This window comes from Pseudophryne corroboree, chromosome 1 (assembly GCF_028390025.1).
Source record: "Pseudophryne corroboree isolate aPseCor3 chromosome 1, aPseCor3.hap2, whole genome shotgun sequence".
Classification (NCBI taxonomy): domain Eukaryota; kingdom Metazoa; phylum Chordata; class Amphibia; order Anura; family Myobatrachidae; genus Pseudophryne; species Pseudophryne corroboree.
This window is the reverse complement of record NC_086444.1, coordinates 389212519-389231451: the sequence shown is the minus strand read 5'-3', so window position 1 is coordinate 389231451 and position 18933 is coordinate 389212519.

Below are 18933 nucleotides of genomic sequence, written 5' to 3'. Positions count from 1 at the left end.
CGGCAGTGTTACAATGTAGCGCCTATGCGCTCCATTGTAACCAATGGTGGGAACTTTCAGGTCAGCGGTTGACCGAAAGTGACCTCACCGCTGACCTGAAAGTTCCCACCATTGGTTACAATGGAGCGCATAGGCGCTACATTGTAACACTGCCGTGTGCCGCCTGTCATACAGTACAGGAGCACACAGCCGATCAGGAGGGTGCCAAACGTGGCGCTCCCTGATTGGCTGATGGAACCTTCTTGGACTTAAGTCAGAGGGGGTTCCAGGCATTCGGGGAAAGGGGACCCATGTGAAAACATGGGGCCCCTTTCAGTGCGAGGTCGGGTATCCGTTTTTTTTATTTTTACAAGTACGTGGATTACAAAAGGATTTACCGAGGAGCCTAAGACACTGGATTATGTGAGTATAATTTTTTCAACAGGTACACCATGGATTCTACTGGAGAAGAGGACCGACCTGCGTGGGAACATAAGGTAAGTATGTGTATATGGAGGTGTGGATGGATGTATTAAATAGAGATGAGCGGGTTCGGTTTCTCTGAATCCGAACCCGCCAGAACTTCATGTTTTTTTTCACGGGTCCGAGCGACTCGGATCTTCCCGCCTTGCTCGGTTAACCCGAGCGCGCCCGAACGTCATCATGACGCTGTCGGATTCTCGCGAGGCTCGGATTCTATCGCGAGACTCGGATTCTATATAAGGAGCCGCGCGTCGCCGCCATTTTCACACGTGCATTGAGATTGATAGGGAGAGGACGTGGCTGGCGTCCTCTCCGTTTAGAATTAGAATAGATTAGAGAGACACTTGATTTACTAATTTTGGGGAGCATTAGGAGTACTCAGTAGTGTACAGTGCAGAGTTTTGCTGATAGTGACCAGTGACCACCACTTTTATTTAAAATCCGTTCTCTGCCTGAAAAAAGTGATACACAGCACACAGTGACTCAGTCACATACCATATCTGTGTGCACTGCTCAGGCTCAGGCCAGTGTGCTGCATCATCTATATATATTATATATCTGTCTGACTGCTCAGCTCACACAGCTTATAATTGTGGGGGAGACTGGGGAGCACTACTGCAGTGCCAGTTATAGGTTATAGCAGGAGCCAGGAGTACATAATATTATATTAAAATTAAACAGTGCACACTTTTGCTGCAGGAGTGCCACTGCCAGTGTGACTAGTGACCAGTGACCTGACCACCAGTATATAATATTAGTAGTATACTATCTCTTTATCAACCAGTCTATATTAGCAGCAGACACAGTACAGTGCGGTAGTTCACGGCTGTGGCTACCTCTGTGTCGGCACTCGGCAGCCCGTCCATAATTGTATATACCAGTGACCTAACCGTGTTTTTTTTTTCTTTCTTTATACATACATACTAGTTACGAGTATACTATCTCTTTATCAACCAGTCTATATATTAGCAGCAGACACAGTACAGTGCGGTAGTTCACGGCTGTGGCTACCTCTGTGTCGGCACTCGGCAGCCCGTCCATAATTGTATATACCACCTAACCGTGGTTTTTTTTTCTTTCTTTATACATACATACTAGTTACGAGTATACTATCTCTTTATCAACCAGTCTATATATTAGCAGCAGACACAGTACAGTGCGGTAGTTCACGGCTGTGGCTACCTCTGTGTCGGCACTCGGCAGCCCGTCCATAATTGTATATACCACCTAACCGTGGTTTTTTTTTCTTTCTTTATACATACATACTAGTTACGAGTATACTATCTCTTTATCAACCAGTCTATATATTAGCAGCAGACACAGTACAGTGCGGTAGTTTACGGCTGTGGCTACCTCTGTGTCGGCACTCGGCAGCCCGTCCATAATTGTATATACCACCTAACCGTGGTTTTTTTTTCTTTCTTTATACATACATACTAGTTACGAGTATACTATCTCTTTATCAACCAGTCTATATATTAGCAGCAGACACAGTACAGTGCGGTAGTTCACGGCTGTGGCTACCTCTGTGTCGGCACTCGGCAGCCCGTCCATAATTGTATATACCACCTAACCGTGGTTTTTTTTTCTTTCTTTATACATACATACTAGTTACGAGTATACTATCTCTTTATCAACCAGTCTATATATTAGCAGCAGACACAGTACAGTGCGGTAGTTCACGGCTGTGGCTACCTCTGTGTCGGCACTCGGCAGCCCGTCCATAATTGTATATACCACCTAACCGTGGTTTTTTTTTCTTTCTTTATACATACATACTAGTTACGAGTATACTATCTCTTTATCAACCAGTCTATATATTAGCAGCAGACACAGTACAGTGCGGTAGTTCACGGCTGTGGCTACCTCTGTGTCGGCACTCGGCAGCCCGTCCATAATTGTATATACCACCTAACCGTGGTTTTTTTTTCTTTCTTTATACATACATACTAGTTACGAGTATACTATCTCTTTATCAACCAGTCTATATATTAGCAGCAGACACAGTACAGTGCGGTAGTTCACGGCTGTGGCTACCTCTGTGTCGGCACTCGGCAGCCCGTCCATAATTGTATATACCACCTAACCGTGGTTTTTTTTTCTTTCTTTATACATACATACTAGTTACGAGTATACTATCTCTTTATCAACCAGTCTATATATTAGCAGCAGACACAGTACAGTGCGGTAGTTCACGGCTGTGGCTACCTCTGTGTCGGCACTCGGCAGCCCGTCCATAATTGTATATACCACCTAACCGTGGTTTTTTTTTCTTTCTTTATACATACATACTAGTTACGAGTATACTATCTCTTTATCAACCAGTCTATATATTAGCAGCAGACACAGTACAGTGCGGTAGTTCACGGCTGTGGCTACCTCTGTGTCGGCACTCGGCAGCCCGTCCATAATTGTATATACCACCTAACCGTGGTTTTTTTTTCTTTCTTTATACATACATACTAGTTACGAGTATACTATCTCTTTATCAACCAGTCTATATATTAGCAGCAGACACAGTACAGTGCGGTAGTTCACGGCTGTGGCTACCTCTGTGTCGGCACTCGGCAGCCCGTCCATAATTGTATATACCACCTAACCGTGGTTTTTTTTTCTTTCTTTATACATACATACTAGTTACGAGTATACTATCTCTTTATCAACCAGTCTATATATTAGCAGCAGACACAGTACAGTGCGGTAGTTCACGGCTGTGGCTACCTCTGTGTCGGCACTCGGCAGCCCGTCCATAATTGTATATACCACCTAACCGTGGTTTTTTTTTCTTTCTTTATACATACATACTAGTTACGAGTATACTATCTCTTTATCAACCAGTCTATATATTAGCAGCAGACACAGTACAGTGCGGTAGTTCATGGCTGTGGCTACCTCTGTGTCGGCACTCGGCAGCCCGTCCATAATTGTATATACCACCTAACCGTGGTTTTTTTTTCTTTCTTTATACATACATACTAGTTACGAGTATACTATCTCTTTATCAACCAGTCTATATATTAGCAGCAGACACAGTACAGTGCGGTAGTTCACGGATGTGGCTACCTCTGTGTCGGCACTCGGCAGCCCGTCCATAATTGTATACTAGTATCCAATCCATCCATCTCCATTGTTTACCTGAGGTGCCTTTTAGTTGTGCCTATTAAAATATGGAGAACAAAAATGTTGAGGTTCCAAAATTAGGGAAAGATCAAGATCCACTTCCACCTCGTGCTGAAGCTGCTGCCACTAGTCATGGCCGAGACGATGAAATGCCAGCAACGTCGTCTGCCAAGGCCGATGCCCAATGGCATAGTACAGAGCATGTCAAAACCAAAACACCAAATATCAGTAAAAAAAGGACTCCAAAACCTAAAATAAAATTGTCGGAGGAGAAGCGTAAACTTGCCAATATGCCATTTACCACACGGAGTGGCAAGGAACGGCTGAGGCCCTGGCCTATGTTCATGGCTAGTGGTTCAGCTTCACATGAGGATGGAAGCACTCAGCCTCTCGCTAGAAAACTGAAAAGACTCAAGCTGGCAAAAGCACCGCAAAGAACTGTGCGTTCTTTGAAATCCCAAATCCACAAGGAGAGTCCAATTGTGTCGGTTGCGATGCCTGACCTTCCCAACACTGGACGTGAAGAGCATGCGCCTTCCACCATTTGCACGCCCCCTGCAAGTGCTGGAAGGAGCACCCGCAGTCCAGTTCCTGATAGTCAGATTGAAGATGTCAGTGTTGAAGTACACCAGGATGAGGAGGATATGGGTGTTGCTGGCGCTGGGGAGGAAATTCACCAGGAGGATTCTGATGGTGAGGTGGTTTGTTTAAGTCAGGCACCCGGGGAGACACCTGTTGTCCGTGGGAGGAATATGGCCGTTGACATGCCAGGTGAAAATACCAAAAAAATCAGCTCTTCGGTGTGGAGGTATTTCACCAGAAATGCGGACAACAGGTGTCAAGCCGTGTGTTCCCTTTGTCAAGCTGTAATAAGTAGGGGTAAGGACGTTAACCACCTCGGAACATCCTCCCTTATACGTCACCTGCAGCGCATTCATAATAAGTCAGTGACAAGTTCAAAAACTTTGGGTGACAGCGGAAGCAGTCCACTGACCAGTAAATCCCTTCCTCTTGTAACCAAGCTCACGCAAACCACCCCACCAACTCCCTCAGTGTCAATTTCCTCCTTCCCCAGGAATGCCAATAGTCCTGCAGGCCATGTCACTGGCAATTCTGACGAGTCCTCTCCTGCCTGGGATTCCTCCGATGCATCCTTGCGTGTAACGCCTACTGCTGCTGGCGCTGCTGTTGTTGCCGCTGGGAGTCGATGGTCATCCCAGAGGGGAAGTCGTAAGCCCACTTGTACTACTTCCAGTAAGCAATTGACTGTTCAACAGTCCTTTGCGAGGAAGATGAAATATCACAGCAGTCATCCTACTGCAAAGCGGATAACTGAGTCCTTGACAACTATGTTGGTGTTAGACGTGCGTCCGGTATCCGCCGTTAGTTCACAGGGAACTAGACAATTTATTGAGGCAGTGTGCCCCCGTTACCAAATACCATCTAGGTTCCACTTCTCTAGGCAGGCGATACCGAGAATGTACACGGACGTCAGAAAAAGACTCACCAGTGTCCTAAAAAATGCAGTTGTACCCAATGTCCACTTAACCACGGACATGTGGACAAGTGGAGCAGGGCAGGGTCAGGACTATATGACTGTGACAGCCCACTGGGTAGATGTATGGACTCCCGCCGCAAGAACAGCAGCGGCGGCACCAGTAGCAGCATCTCACAAACGCCAACTCTTTCCTAGGCAGGCTACGCTTTGTATCACCGCTTTCCAGAATACGCACACAGCTGAAAACCTCTTACGGCAACTGAGGAAGATCATCGCGGAATGGCTTACCCCAATTGGACTCTCCTGTGGATTTGTGGCATCGGACAACGCCAGCAATATTGTGTGTGCATTAAATATGGGCAAATTCCAGCACGTCCCATGTTTTGCACATACCTTGAATTTGGTGGTGCAGAATTTTTTAAAAAACGACAGGGGCGTGCAAGAGATGCTGTCGGTGGCCAGAAAAATTGCGGGACACTTTCGGCGTACAGGCACCACGTACAGAAGACTGGAGCACCACCAAAAACTACTGAACCTGCCCTGCCATCATCTGAAGCAAGAAGTGGTAACGAGGTGGAATTCAACCCTCTATATGCTTCAGAGGTTGGAGGAGCAGCAAAAGGCCATTCAAGCCTATACAATTGAGCACGATATAGTAGGTGGAATGCACCTGTCTCAAGTGCAGTGGAGAAAGATTTCAACGTTGTGCAAGGTTCTGATGCCCTTTGAACTTGCCACACGTGAAGTCAGTTCAGACACTGCCAGCCTGAGTCAGGTCATTCCCCTCATCAGGCTTTTGCAGAAGAAGCTGGAGGCATTGAAGGAGGAGCTAACACGGAGCGATTCCGCTAGGCATGTGGGACTTGTGGATGCAGCCCTTAATTCGCTTAACAAGGATTCACGGGTGGTCAATCTGTTGAAATCAGAGCACTACATTTTGGCCACCGTGCTCGATCCTAGATTTAAAGCCTACCTTGGATCTCTCTTTCCGGCAGACACAGGTCTGCTGGGGTTGAAAGACCTGCTGGTGACAAAATTGTCAAGTCAAGCGGAACGCGACCTGTCAACATCTCCTCCTTCACATTCTCCCGCAACTGGGGGTGCAAGGAAAAGGCTCAGAATTCCGAGCCCACCCGCTGGCGGTGATGCAGGGCAGTCTGGAGCGACTGCTGATGCTGACATCTGGTCCGGACTGAAGGACCTGACAACGATTACGGACATGTCGTCTACTGTCACTGCATATGATTCTCTCAACATTGATAGAATGGTGGAGGATTATATGAGTGACCGCATCCAAGTAGGCACGTCACACAGTCCGTACTTATACTGGCAGGAAAAAGAGGCAATTTGGAGGCCCTTGCACAAACTGGCTTTATTCTACCTAAGTTGCCCTCCCACAAGTGTGTACTCAGAAAGAGTGTTTAGTGCCGCCGCTCACCTTGTCAGCAATCGGCGTACGAGGTTACATCCAGAAAATGTGGAGAAGAAGATGTTCATTAAAATGAATTATAATCAATTCCTCCGCGGAGACATTGACCAGCAGCAATTGCCTCCACAAAGTACACAGGGAGCTGAGATGGTGGATTCCAGTGGGGACGAATTGATAATCTGTGAGGAGGGGGATGTACACGGTGATATATCGGAGGGTGAAGATGAGGTGGACATCTTGCCTCTGTAGAGCCAGTTTGTGCAAGGAGAGATTAATTGCTTCTTTTTTGGGGGGGGTCCAAACCAACCCGTCATATCAGTCACAGTCGTGTGGCAGACCCTGTCACTGAAATGATGGGTTGGTTAAAGTGTGCATGTCCTGTTTTGTTTATACAACATAAGGGTGGGTGGGAGGGCCCAAGGACAATTCCATCTTGCACCTCTTTTTTCTTTTCTTTTTCTTTGCATCATGTGCTGATTGGGGAGGGTTTTTTGGAAGGGACATCCTGCGTGACACTGCAGTGCCACTCCTAGATGGGCCCGGTGTTTGTGTCGGCCACTAGGGTCGCTAATCTTACTCACACAGCTACCTCATTGCGCCTCTTTTTTTCTTTGCGTCATGTGCTGTTTGGGGAGGGTTTTTTGGAAGGGCCATCCTGCGTGACACTGCAGTGCCACTCCTAGATGGGCCCGGTGTTTGTGTCGGCCACTAGGGTCGCTAATCTTACTCACACAGCTACCTCATTGCGCCTCTTTTTTTCTTTGCGTCATGTGCTGTTTGGGGAGGGTTTTTTGGAAGGGACATCCTGCGTGACACTGCAGTGCCACTCCTAGATGGGCCCGGTGTTTGTGTCGGCCACTAGGGTCGCTTATCTTACTCACACAGCGACCTCGGTGCAAATTTTAGGACTAAAAATAATATTGTGAGGTGTGAGGTATTCAGAATAGACTGAAAATGAGTGTAAATTATGGTTTTTGAGGTTAATAATACTTTGGGATCAAAATGACCCCCAAATTCTATGATTTAAGCTGTTTTTTAGTGTTTTTGGAAAAAAACACCCGAATCCGACAAAAAAAATTCGGTGAGGTTTTGCCAAAACGCGTTCGAACCCAAAACACGGCCGCGGAACCGAACCCAAAACCAAAACACAAAACCCGAAAAATTTCAGGCGTTCATCTCTAGTATTAAAGTTATACTTTCAAGGTGTATGTGTGTTGTCTTTATTGGGGTATTTTTTTAGTAGTAGTACTACAGGTACCAGCGGGCCCATTTTTCCGCCGCATGCTGGTACTTGTGGTTCTCCAAGTACCAGCTAGCGGGGGAGGCTTGCTGGGCCTTGTAGTACTGCTACTAAAAACAATATCATTCACTTTCAACAAAGGCTATCAGCCTCCCATCCGCAGCCCATTGGATGGGGGGACAGCTCGGGCTTCACCCCTGGCCCTTGGGTGGCTGGGGGGGGGGACCCCTTGATTGAAGGGGTCCCCACTCCCCCAGGGTACCCCGGCCAGGGGTGACTAGTTGGATATTTGATGCCACGGCCGCAAGGCACTGTATAAAAGTGACCCCCGGCTGTGGCATTATCTGTCCAGCTAGTGGAGCCCGGTGCTGGTTTCTAAAATACGGGGGAACCCTACGCTTTTTGTCCCCCGTATTTTTGGAACCAGGACCAGGCGCAGAGCCCGATGCTGGTTGTTTAAATATGGGGGAACCCCTGTCCATTTTTTCCCCATATTTCTGCAACCAGGATCGGCTCAAAGAGCCCGAGGCTGGTTTGGCTTAGGAGGGGGGACCCCACGCAATTTTTTTTCAACATTTAAACATATTTTTTTTTTAACAAGGTGCACAATGAAGCCCAGCACGGATCTCTCAGATCCGGCCGAGATTCATTGTATTAAAGTCGGCAGTGTTTTACAAGTCACTCACGTAAAACACTACCAAAAAAAACGAATGACATCGACGTCGGAAAACCCAAAAATGCAGAATACGGCAGCTTAGTAAATTAGTCGTAATCAATTCAAAAAGTTGCATATTTACATTTTCGATGTCATTCGTGATTGAACTTTGACCTCAAACGGGAAAATACGAATCTTAGTAAATTTACCCCTATATTTTTACATTTTTGCACTGCCAGGTGTACCACAAACTAGTGATGAGCGGGTTCGGATCCTCGGAATCCGCCCCGCCCGAACTTCACCTTTTTTTTACACGGGTCCGAGCGACTCGGATCCTCCCGCCTTGCTCGGTTAACCCGAGCGCGCCCGAACGTCATCATCCCGCTGTCGGATTCTCGCGAGACTCGGATTCTATATAAGGAGCCGCGCGTCGCCGCCATATTCACACGTGCATTGAGATTGATAGGGAGAGGACGTGGCTGGCGTCCTCACCGTTATAGTAGAACACAGAGTGACTTAGTTAGTTATAATTGTGGGGAGGATTGGGGACGGGGAGCAGCTGTTAGGGAGTACAGTGCAGGGTTTTGATTATACCACCAGTGAGTTTAATCCTTTGTTTCTCTGCCTGAAAAAAACGCTCCGACCACCATATCTGTGCTCACTCAGTGTGCTGCACTGCTGCATGATATATCTGTGCTGAGTGCACTGCTCTGCTCACACTGCCTAATTGTGGGGACTGGGGAGCAGTTATAGCAGGAGTACAGTGCACAGTTTTGCTGACAGTGACCACCAGTCCAGTATACGTTTGTCTGCCTGAAAAACACTCCTGTGTTTTTTTTTTTTCTTCATACTAGTTTAGCAGTCTGCTGACAGTGTCCACCAGGTCCGTTATACAGTATATTATATATATAAGCAGCAGTACGGTAGGCCACGGCTGTACCTATCTCTGTGTCGTCAGTGCACTCGTCGTCCATAAGTAATATAATACTATACTGTCCACCCATCTAGATTGTATTCCTGTGTTGTTGTTTTTTTCTTCATACTAGTTTAGCAGTCTGCTGACAGTGTCCACCAGGTCCGTTATACAGTATATTATATATATAAGCAGCAGTACGGTAGGCCACGGATGTACCTACCTCTGTGTCGTCACTCGTCGTCCATAAGTAATATAATACTATACTATCCATCCATCTACATTGTATACCTGTGGTGTTTTTTTTTTCTTCATCCTAGTTTAGCAGTCTGCTGACAGTGTCCACCAGGTCCGTTATACAGTATATTATATATATAAGCAGCAGTACGGTAGGCCACGGCTGTACCTACCTCTGTGTCGTCAGTGCACTCGTCGTCCATAAGTAATATAATACTATACTATCCATCCATCTACATTGTATACCTGTGGTGTTGTTTTTTTTCTTCATCCTAGTTTAGCAGTCTGTTGACAGTGTCCACCAGGTCCGTTATACAGTATATTATATATATAAGCAGCAGTACGGTAGGCCACGGCTGTACCTACCTCTGTGTCGTCACTCGTCGTCCATAAGTAATATAATACTATACTATCCATCCATCTACATTGTATACCTGTGGTGTTTTTTTTTTCTTCATACTAGTTTAGCAGTCTGCTGTCAGTGTCCACCAGGTCCGTTATACAGTATATTATATATATAAGCAGCAGTACGGTAGGCCACGGCTGTACCTACCTCTGTGTCGTCACTCATCGTCCATAAGTAATATAATACTATACTATCCATCCATCTACATTGTATACCTGTGGTGTTTTTTTTTTCTTCATACTAGTTTAGCAGTCTGCTGACAGTGTCCATCAGGTCCGTTATACAGTATATTATATATAAGCAGCAGTACGGTAGGCCACGGCTGTACCTACCTCTGTGTCGTCACTCGTCATCCATAAGTAATATAATACTATACTATCCATCCATCTACATTGTATACCTGTGGTGTTTTTTTTTTCTTCATACTAGTTTAGCAGTCTGCTGACAGTGTCCACCAGGTCCGTTATACAGTATATTATATATATAAGTAGCAGTACGGTAGGCCACGGCTGTACCTACCTCTGTGTCGTCAGTGCACTCGTCGTCCATAAGTAGTATAATACTATACTATCCACCCATCTACATTGTATACCTGTGTTGTTGTTTTTTTCTTCATACTAGTTTAGCAGTCTGCTGACAGTGTCCACCAGGTCCGTTATACAGTATATTATATATATAAGCAGCAGTACGGTAGGCCACGGCTGTACCTACCTCTGTGTCGTCACTCATCATCCATAAGTAATATAATACTATACTATCCATCCATCTACATTGTATACCTGTGGTGTTTTTTTTTTCTTCATACTAGTTTAGCAGTCTGCTGACAGTGTCCACCAGGTCCGTTATACAGTATATTATATATATAAGCAGCAGTACGGTAGGCCACGGCTGTACCTACCTCTGTGTCATCACTCGTCGTCCATAAGTAATATAATACTATACTATCCATCCATCTACATTGTATACCTGTGATGGCTTTTAGTTGTGCGCAAAATATGGAGAACAAAAATGTGGAGGTTAAAAAAATAGGGAAAGATCATGATCCACTTCCACCTCGTGCTGAAGCTGCTGCCACTAGTCATGGCCGAGACGATGAAATGCCATCAACGTCGTCTGCCAAGGCCGATGCCCAATGTCATAGTACAGAGCATGTAAAATCCAAAACACAAAAGATCAGTAAAAAAATGACCCAAAAATCAAAATTAAAAGCGTCTGAGGAGAAGCGTAAACTTGCCAATATGCCATTTACGACACGGAGTGGCAAGGAACGGCTGAGGCCCTGGCCTATGTTCATGGCTAGTGGTTCAGCTTCACATGAGGATGGAAGCACTCATCCTCTCGCTAGAAAAAAGAAAAGACTTGCGGCAAAAGCACAGCAAAGAACTGTGCGTTCTTCGAAATCACAAATCCCAAAGGAGAGTCCAATTGTGTCGGTTGCGATGCCTGACCTTCCCAACACTGGACGGGAAGAGCTTGCGCCTTCCACAATTTGCACGCCCCCTGCAAGTGTTGAAAGGAGCACCCGCAGTCCAGTTCCTGATAGTGAAATTGAAGATGTCAGTGTTGAAGTACACCTGGATGAGGATATGGGTGTTGCTGGCGCTGGGGAGGAAATTGACAAGGAGGATTCTGATGGTGAGGTGGTTTGTTTAAGTCAGGCACCCGGGGAGACACCTGTTGTCCGTGGGAGGAATATGGCCATTGACATGCCTAGTGAAAATACCAAAAAAATCAGCTCTTCAGTGTGGAAGTATTTCAACAGAAATGCGGACAACAGGTGTCAAGCCGTGTGTTGCCTTTGTCAAGCTGTAATAAGTAGGGGTAAGGACGTTAACCACCTCGGAACATCCTCCCTTATACGTCACCTGCAGCGCATTCATAATAAGTCAGTGACAAGTTCAAAAACTTTGGGCGACAGCGGAAGCAGTCCACTGACCAGTAAATCCCTTCCTCTTGTAACCAAGCTCGCGCAAACCACACCACCAACTCCCTCAGTGTCAATTTCCTCCTTACCCAGGAAAGCCAATAGTCCTGCAGGCCATGTCACTGGCAAGTCTGACGAGTCCTCTCCTGCCTGGGATTCCTCCAATGCATCCTTGAGTGTAATGCCTACTGCTGCTGGCGCTGCTGTTGTTGCTGCTGGGAGTCGATCGTCATCCCAGAGGGGAAGTCGGAAGACCACTTGTACTACTTCCAGTAAGCAATTGACTGTCCAACAGTCCTTTGCGAGGAAGATGAAATATCACAGCAGTCATCCTGTTGCAAAGCGGATAACTGAGGCCTTGACAACTATGTTGGTATTAGACGTGCGTCCAGTATCCGCCGTTAGTTCACAGGGAACTAGACAATTGCTTGAGGTAGTGTGCCCCCGTTACCAAATACCATCTAGGTTCCACTTCTCTAGGCAGGCGATACCGAGAATGTACACAGACGTCAGAAAAAGACTCACCAGTGTCCTAAAAAATGCAGTTGTACCCAATGTCCACTTAACCACGGACATGTGGACAAGTGGAGCAGGGCAGACTCAGGACTACATGACTGTGACAGCCCACTGGGTAGATGTATTGCCTCCCGCTGCAAGAACAGCAGCAGCGGCACCAGTAGCAGCATCTCGCAAACGCCAACTCGTTCCTAGGCAGGCTACGCTTTGTATCACCGCTTTCCAGAATACGCACACAGCTGAAAACCTCTTACGGCAACTGAGAAAGATCATCGCAGAATGGCTTACCCCAATTGGACTCTCCTGGGGATTTGTGGCATCGGACAACGCCAGCAATATTGTGCGTGCATTACATCTGGGCAAATTCCAGCACGTCCCATGTTTTGCACATACCTTGAATTTGGTGGTGCAGAATTATTTAAAAAACGACAGGGGCGTGCAAGAGATGCTGTCGGTGGCCAGAAGAATTGCGGGCCACTTTCGGCGTACAGGCACCGCGTACAGAAGACTGGAGCACCACCAAAAACACCTGAACCTGCCCTGCCATCATCTGAAGCAAGAGGTGGTAACGAGGTGGAATTCAACCCTCTATATGCTTCAGAGGATGGAGGAGCAGCAAAAGGCCATTCAAGCCTATACATCTGGCCACGATATAGTCAAAGGAGGTGGAATGCACCTGTCTCAAGCGCAGTGGAGAATGATTTCAACGTTGTGCAAGGTTCTGCAACCTTTTGAACTTGCCACACGTGAAGTCAGTTCAGACACTGCCAGCCTGAGTCAGGTCATTCCCCTCATCAGGCTTTTACAGAAGAAGCTGGAGGCATTGAAGGAGGAGCTAAAACAGAGCGATTCCGCTAGGCATGTGGGACTTGTGGATGGAGCCCTTCATTCGCTTAACCAGGATTCACGGGTGGTCAATTTGTTGAAATCAGAGCACTACATTTTGGCCACCGTGCTCGATCCTAGATTTAAAACCTACGTTGGATCTCTCTTTCCGGCAGACACAAGTCTGCAGAGGTTCAAAGAACTGCTGGTGAGAAAATTGTCAAGTCAAGCGGAACGCGACCCGTCAACTTCTCCTCCTTCACATTCTCCCGCAACTGGGGGTGCGAGGAAAAGGCTACGAATTCCGAGCCCACCCACTGGCGGTGATGCAGGGCAGTCTGGAGCGACTGCTGATGCTGACATCTGGTCCGGACTGAAGGACCTGCCAACGATTACTGGCATGTCGTCTACTGTCACTGCATATGATTCTCTCACCATTGAAAGAATGGTGGAGGATTATATGAGTGACCGCATCCAAGTAGGCACGTCAGACAGTTCGTACGTATACTGGCAGGAAAAAGAGGCAATTTGGAGGCCCTTGCACAAACTGGCTATATTCTACCTAAGTTGCCCTCCCTCCAGTGTGTACTCCGAAAGAGTGTTTAGTGCCGCCGCTCACCTTGTCAGCAATCGGCGTACGAGGTTACTTCCAGAAAATGTGGAGAAGATGATGTTCATTAAAATGAATTATAATCAATTCCTCCATGGAGACATTCACCAGCAGCAATTGCCTCCAGAAAGTACACGGGGACCTGAGATGGTGGATTCCAGTGGGGACAAATTAATAATCTGTGAGGAGGGGGATGTACTCAGTGAAAGGGGTGATTAATCGGACGATGATGATGAGGTGGACATCTTGCCTCTGTAGAGCCAGTTTGTGCAAGGAGAGATTGCTTCTTTTTTGGTGGGGGCCCAAACCAACCAGTCATTTCAGTCACAGTCGTGTGGCAGACCCTGAAATGATGGGTTGGTTAAAGTGTGCATGTCCTGTTTATACAACATAAGGGTGGGTGGGAGGGCCCAAGGACAATTCCATCTTGCACCTCTTTTTTCTTTCATTTTTCTTTGCGTCATGTGCTGTTTGGGGAGTATTTTTTGGAAGGGCCATCCTGCGTGAGATGGGCTAGGTGTTTGTGCCGGCCACTAGGGTCGCTTAGCTTACTCACACAGCTACCTCATTGCGCCTCTTTTTTTCTTTTCGTCATGTGCTGTTTGGGAAGTATTTTTTGGAAGGGCCATCCTGCCTGACACTGCAGTGCCACTCCTAGATGGGCCAGGTGTTTGTGTCGACCACTAGGGTCGCTTAGCTTACTCACACAGCTACCTCATTGCGCCTCTTTTTTTCTTTGCGTCATGTGCTGTTTGGGGAGTATTTTTTGGAAGGGCCATCCTGCCTGACACTGCAGTGCCACTCCTAGATGGGCCAGGTGTTTGTGTCGGCCACTAGGGTCGCTTAGCTTACTCACACAGCTACCTCATTGCGCCTCTTTTTTTCTTTGCGTCATGTGCTGTTTGGGGAGTATTTTTTGGAAGGGCCATCCTGCCTGACACTGCAGTGCCACTCCTAGATGGGCCAGGTGTTTGTGTCGGCCACTAGGGTCGCTTAGCTTACTCACACAGCTACCTCATTGCGCCTCTTTTTTTCTTTGCGTCATGTGCTGTTTGGGGAGTATTTTTTGGAAGGGCCATCCTGCCTGACACTGCAGTGCCACTCCTAGATGGGCCAGGTGTTTGTGTCGGCCACTAGGGTCGCTTAGCTTACTCACACAGCTACCTCATTGCGCCTCTTTTTTTCTTTGCGTCATGTGCTGTTTGGGGAGTATTTTTTGGAAGGGCCATCCTGCCTGACACTGCAGTGCCACTCCTAGATGGGCCAGGTGTTTGTGTCGGCCACTTGTGACGCTTAGCTTATTCACACAGCTACCTCATTGCGCCTCTTTTTTTCTTTGCGTCATGTGCTGTTTGGGGAGTATTTTTTGGAAGAGCCATCCTGCGTGACACTGCAGTGCCACTCCTAGATGGGCCAGGTGTTTGTGTCGGCCACTTGTGTCGCTTAGCTTAGCCATGCAGCGACCTCGGTGCAAATTTTAGGACTAAAAATAATATTGTCAGGTGTGAGGTGTTCAGAATAGACTGGAAATGAGTGTAAATTATGGTTATTGAGGTTAATAATACTATGGGATCAAAATGACCCCCAAATTCAATGATTTAAGCTGTTTTTTAGGGTTTTTTGAAAAAAAACACCCGAATCCAAAACACACCCGAATCCGACAAAAAAAATTCGGTGAGGTTTTGCCAAAACGCGTTTGAACCCAAAACACGGCCGCGGAACCGAACCCAAAACCAAAACACAAAACCCGAAAAATTTCAGGTGCACATCACTACCACAAACACAAATTTCTACTGTGATATTTGGCAAGGACTTTCCTCTATAGGATAAGTCCAAATGCTGAGTAGACTGAATTGTACTAAGGGGGTCATTCTGACCCGATCGCTCGCTGCATTATGTTGCAGCGCAGCGAGCTGGTTGCAACTGCGCATGCACCAGCGCCGCAGTGCGCCGGCGCATGGCAGCCTTCGTTACCTAGCGATCGCCTCTGAGACATAGGCGGTCGCTGGGCAGGAGGGGGCTGGACGGCGGCATTAAGCCGCCATTTAGGGGGAGCGGTCCGGCCAACGCAGGCGTGGCTGGACCATTGGGGGGGCGGGTCGCGGCAGCTGCGTGACGGCTCACGCGCAGCTGCTGTGGCCAGTGGCAGTGACAGTTAACTCCCGGCCAGCCGCAGGAGCTGCGCTGGCCGGGAGTTACTCCTCAAATACAAAGGCATCGCCACTGTGTGGTGCTTTTGTATTTGTGCGGGGGGAGGGGGCGGACTGACATGCGGGGCGGACTAGCCCTGTGCTGGGCGTCCCCCCCCCCCCCCGCATGTCAGGGAATATGATCGTAGCTGTGCTAAATTTAGCACAGCTACGATCAACTCGGAATGACCCCCTAAAATTGCAATGGATGGACTGGATGGCCATCTTTTATTTGCTTTTATATTTATTCAAGTGAGTCTGTAAGGGAGCTCCCACTGTGCACAGTACACCTCATATGGCAATCTACTGTACTGTACATAGTAAAACCACAAAGGAAAAAGTAAATGTTTCCCATCCAATTTTACCACATAATTTCACATGCAGTTTGAGGGTTGCAAACCACAAAACATCAGCCTGTGTAACTGTAGGATAATAAATCCTGTTATTTAAACATGAAACTGCATCAACTGTACTGTTTGGTGGTGTACTACCTGCTACTTAGAAAACGTATTCCTCACTCTCCTTCTCTAGTAAAATCTTCATATACTGTAATCAACTAAAAATACAAATACATAAAAATAACTAGATATGTGCACCGGAAATTTTTTGGGTTTTGTGTTTTGGTTTTGGATTCGGTTCCGCAGCCGTGTTTTGGATTCGGACGCATTTTGGCAAAACCTCCCTTAAAATGTTTTGTCGGATTCGGGTGTGTTTTGGATTCGGGTGTTTTTTTCTTCAAAAACCCCTCAAAAACAGCTTAAATCATAGAATTTGGGGGTAATTTTGATCCTATAGTTTTATTAACCTCAATGACCATAATTTCCACTCATTTCCAGTCTATTCTGAACACCTCACACCTCACAATATTATTTTTAGTCCTAAAATTTGCACTGAGGTCGCTGGATGACTAAGCTAAGTGACCCAAGTGGCCAGCAGAAACACCTGGCCCATCTAGGAGTGGCACTGTAGTGTCAGACATGATGGCACTTAAAAGAATTGGCCCCAAACAGCACATGATGCAAAGAAAAGAGAAAAAGAGGTGCACTGTGGTTGCTAGATGGCTAAGCTAAGCGACACAAACACCTCAATATCACAGGAATTATTCGTCCTAATCAATGGTATTATTGGTCCAAATCACTGGAAGAAAATGACAAAATCACTGGAATTATTTGGCAAGATCACTGTAATTAATAATTATAAATCACTCATATTAATTGGTAAAATCTCTCTATCACCTGCCTAGTGAAGTGGATTCTAGATGGGATTTTGTACCGGGGACACAATAACTTCATCAATTGTCTAAATTCCAATACACTAATGGCGCAAAATGGGCACACGTCTAACAGCGCACTGATTATACTGAGAACTGATTATACTGATCACTGATGATACTACGGAGAACTGACACTGAGCAGCGAGAACGGCACTGGACTATTGTACTGTAGTATACTGGTCCCCACAATGCAGCATGATATTGAGCACTGACCCGGAGAATAGAACTGAGTCTGACACAGAGCTGCAAGATACAGCAAAAGCCTACTGTACTGGACTACTATATACTGGTTGCCACCACAATGCTGCACTGTACTACTATATATTGGTCACCACAATGCAGCACAGATATGGATACTAGAAGTGACACGGAGCTGCAAGACACAGCAATGGCCTACTGTACTGTACTACTATATACTGGTGGTCACCACAATGCTGCACTGTAGTACTATATACTGGTCACAACAATGCAGCACAGATATGGATACTAGAAGTAACACGGAGCTGCAAGACACAGCAATGGCCTACTGTACTGTACAACTATATACTGTTGGTCACCAAAATGCTGCACTGTACTACTATATACAGTATACTGCTCACAACAATGCAGCACAGATATGGATACTTGATGTGAGACGGAACTGCAAGATGCAGCAATGGCCTACTGTACTGTACAACTATATACTGTTGGTCACCAAAATGCTGCACTGTACTACTATATATACTGCTCACAACAATGCAGCACAGATATGGATACTTGCAGTGACACGGAGCTGCAAGATACAGCAGTGGCCTACTGTACTGTACAACTATATACTGTTGGTCACCAAAATGCTGCACTGTACTACTATATATACTGCTCACAAAAATGCAGCACAGATATGGAATGGATACTTGCAGTGACACGGAGCTGCAAGATACAGCAATGGCCTACTGTACTGTACAACTATATACTGTTGGTCACCAAAATGCAGCACACTAAGCACAGATATTTGCAGCACACTGAGTACAGATATGGAGCTTTTCAGGCAGAGAACGTAGATATTTGCAGCACACTGAGCACAGATATTTGCAGCACACTGAGCACAGATATGGAGCTTTTCAGGCAGAGAACGTAGATATTTGCAGCACACTGAGCACAGATATTTGCAGCACACTGAGCACAGATATGGAGCTTTTCAGGCAGAGAACGTAGCCACGTACTCTCCGTTCAATCTCCAATGCACGAGTGAAAATGGTGGCGACGCGTGGCTCTTTATATATAATATGAATCTCGCGAGAATCCGACAGCGGGATGATGACGTACGGCCGCGTTCGGGTTAACCGAGCAAGGCGGGAAGATCCGAGGCTGCCTCGGACCCGTGAAAAATACGTGAAGTTTGGGGGGGTTCGGATCTCGACGAACCGAACTCGCTCATCTCTAAAAATAACAAGTGCATAAAAACATTGGTCAACACAAAGATCTAATAAATAACTGCTCCTACAGTAACAGCAGCTGCTGAAAAATGGGTTATTGGACACTAGTTAATCAATAGCTATAAAAAGGGCACTGATCAAAGATTAGTGTAATGTGCCACAATTGGCTAAATCACAAAGTGGAATCGATATAATCTAAAAATAATTTTGTACTATATTAA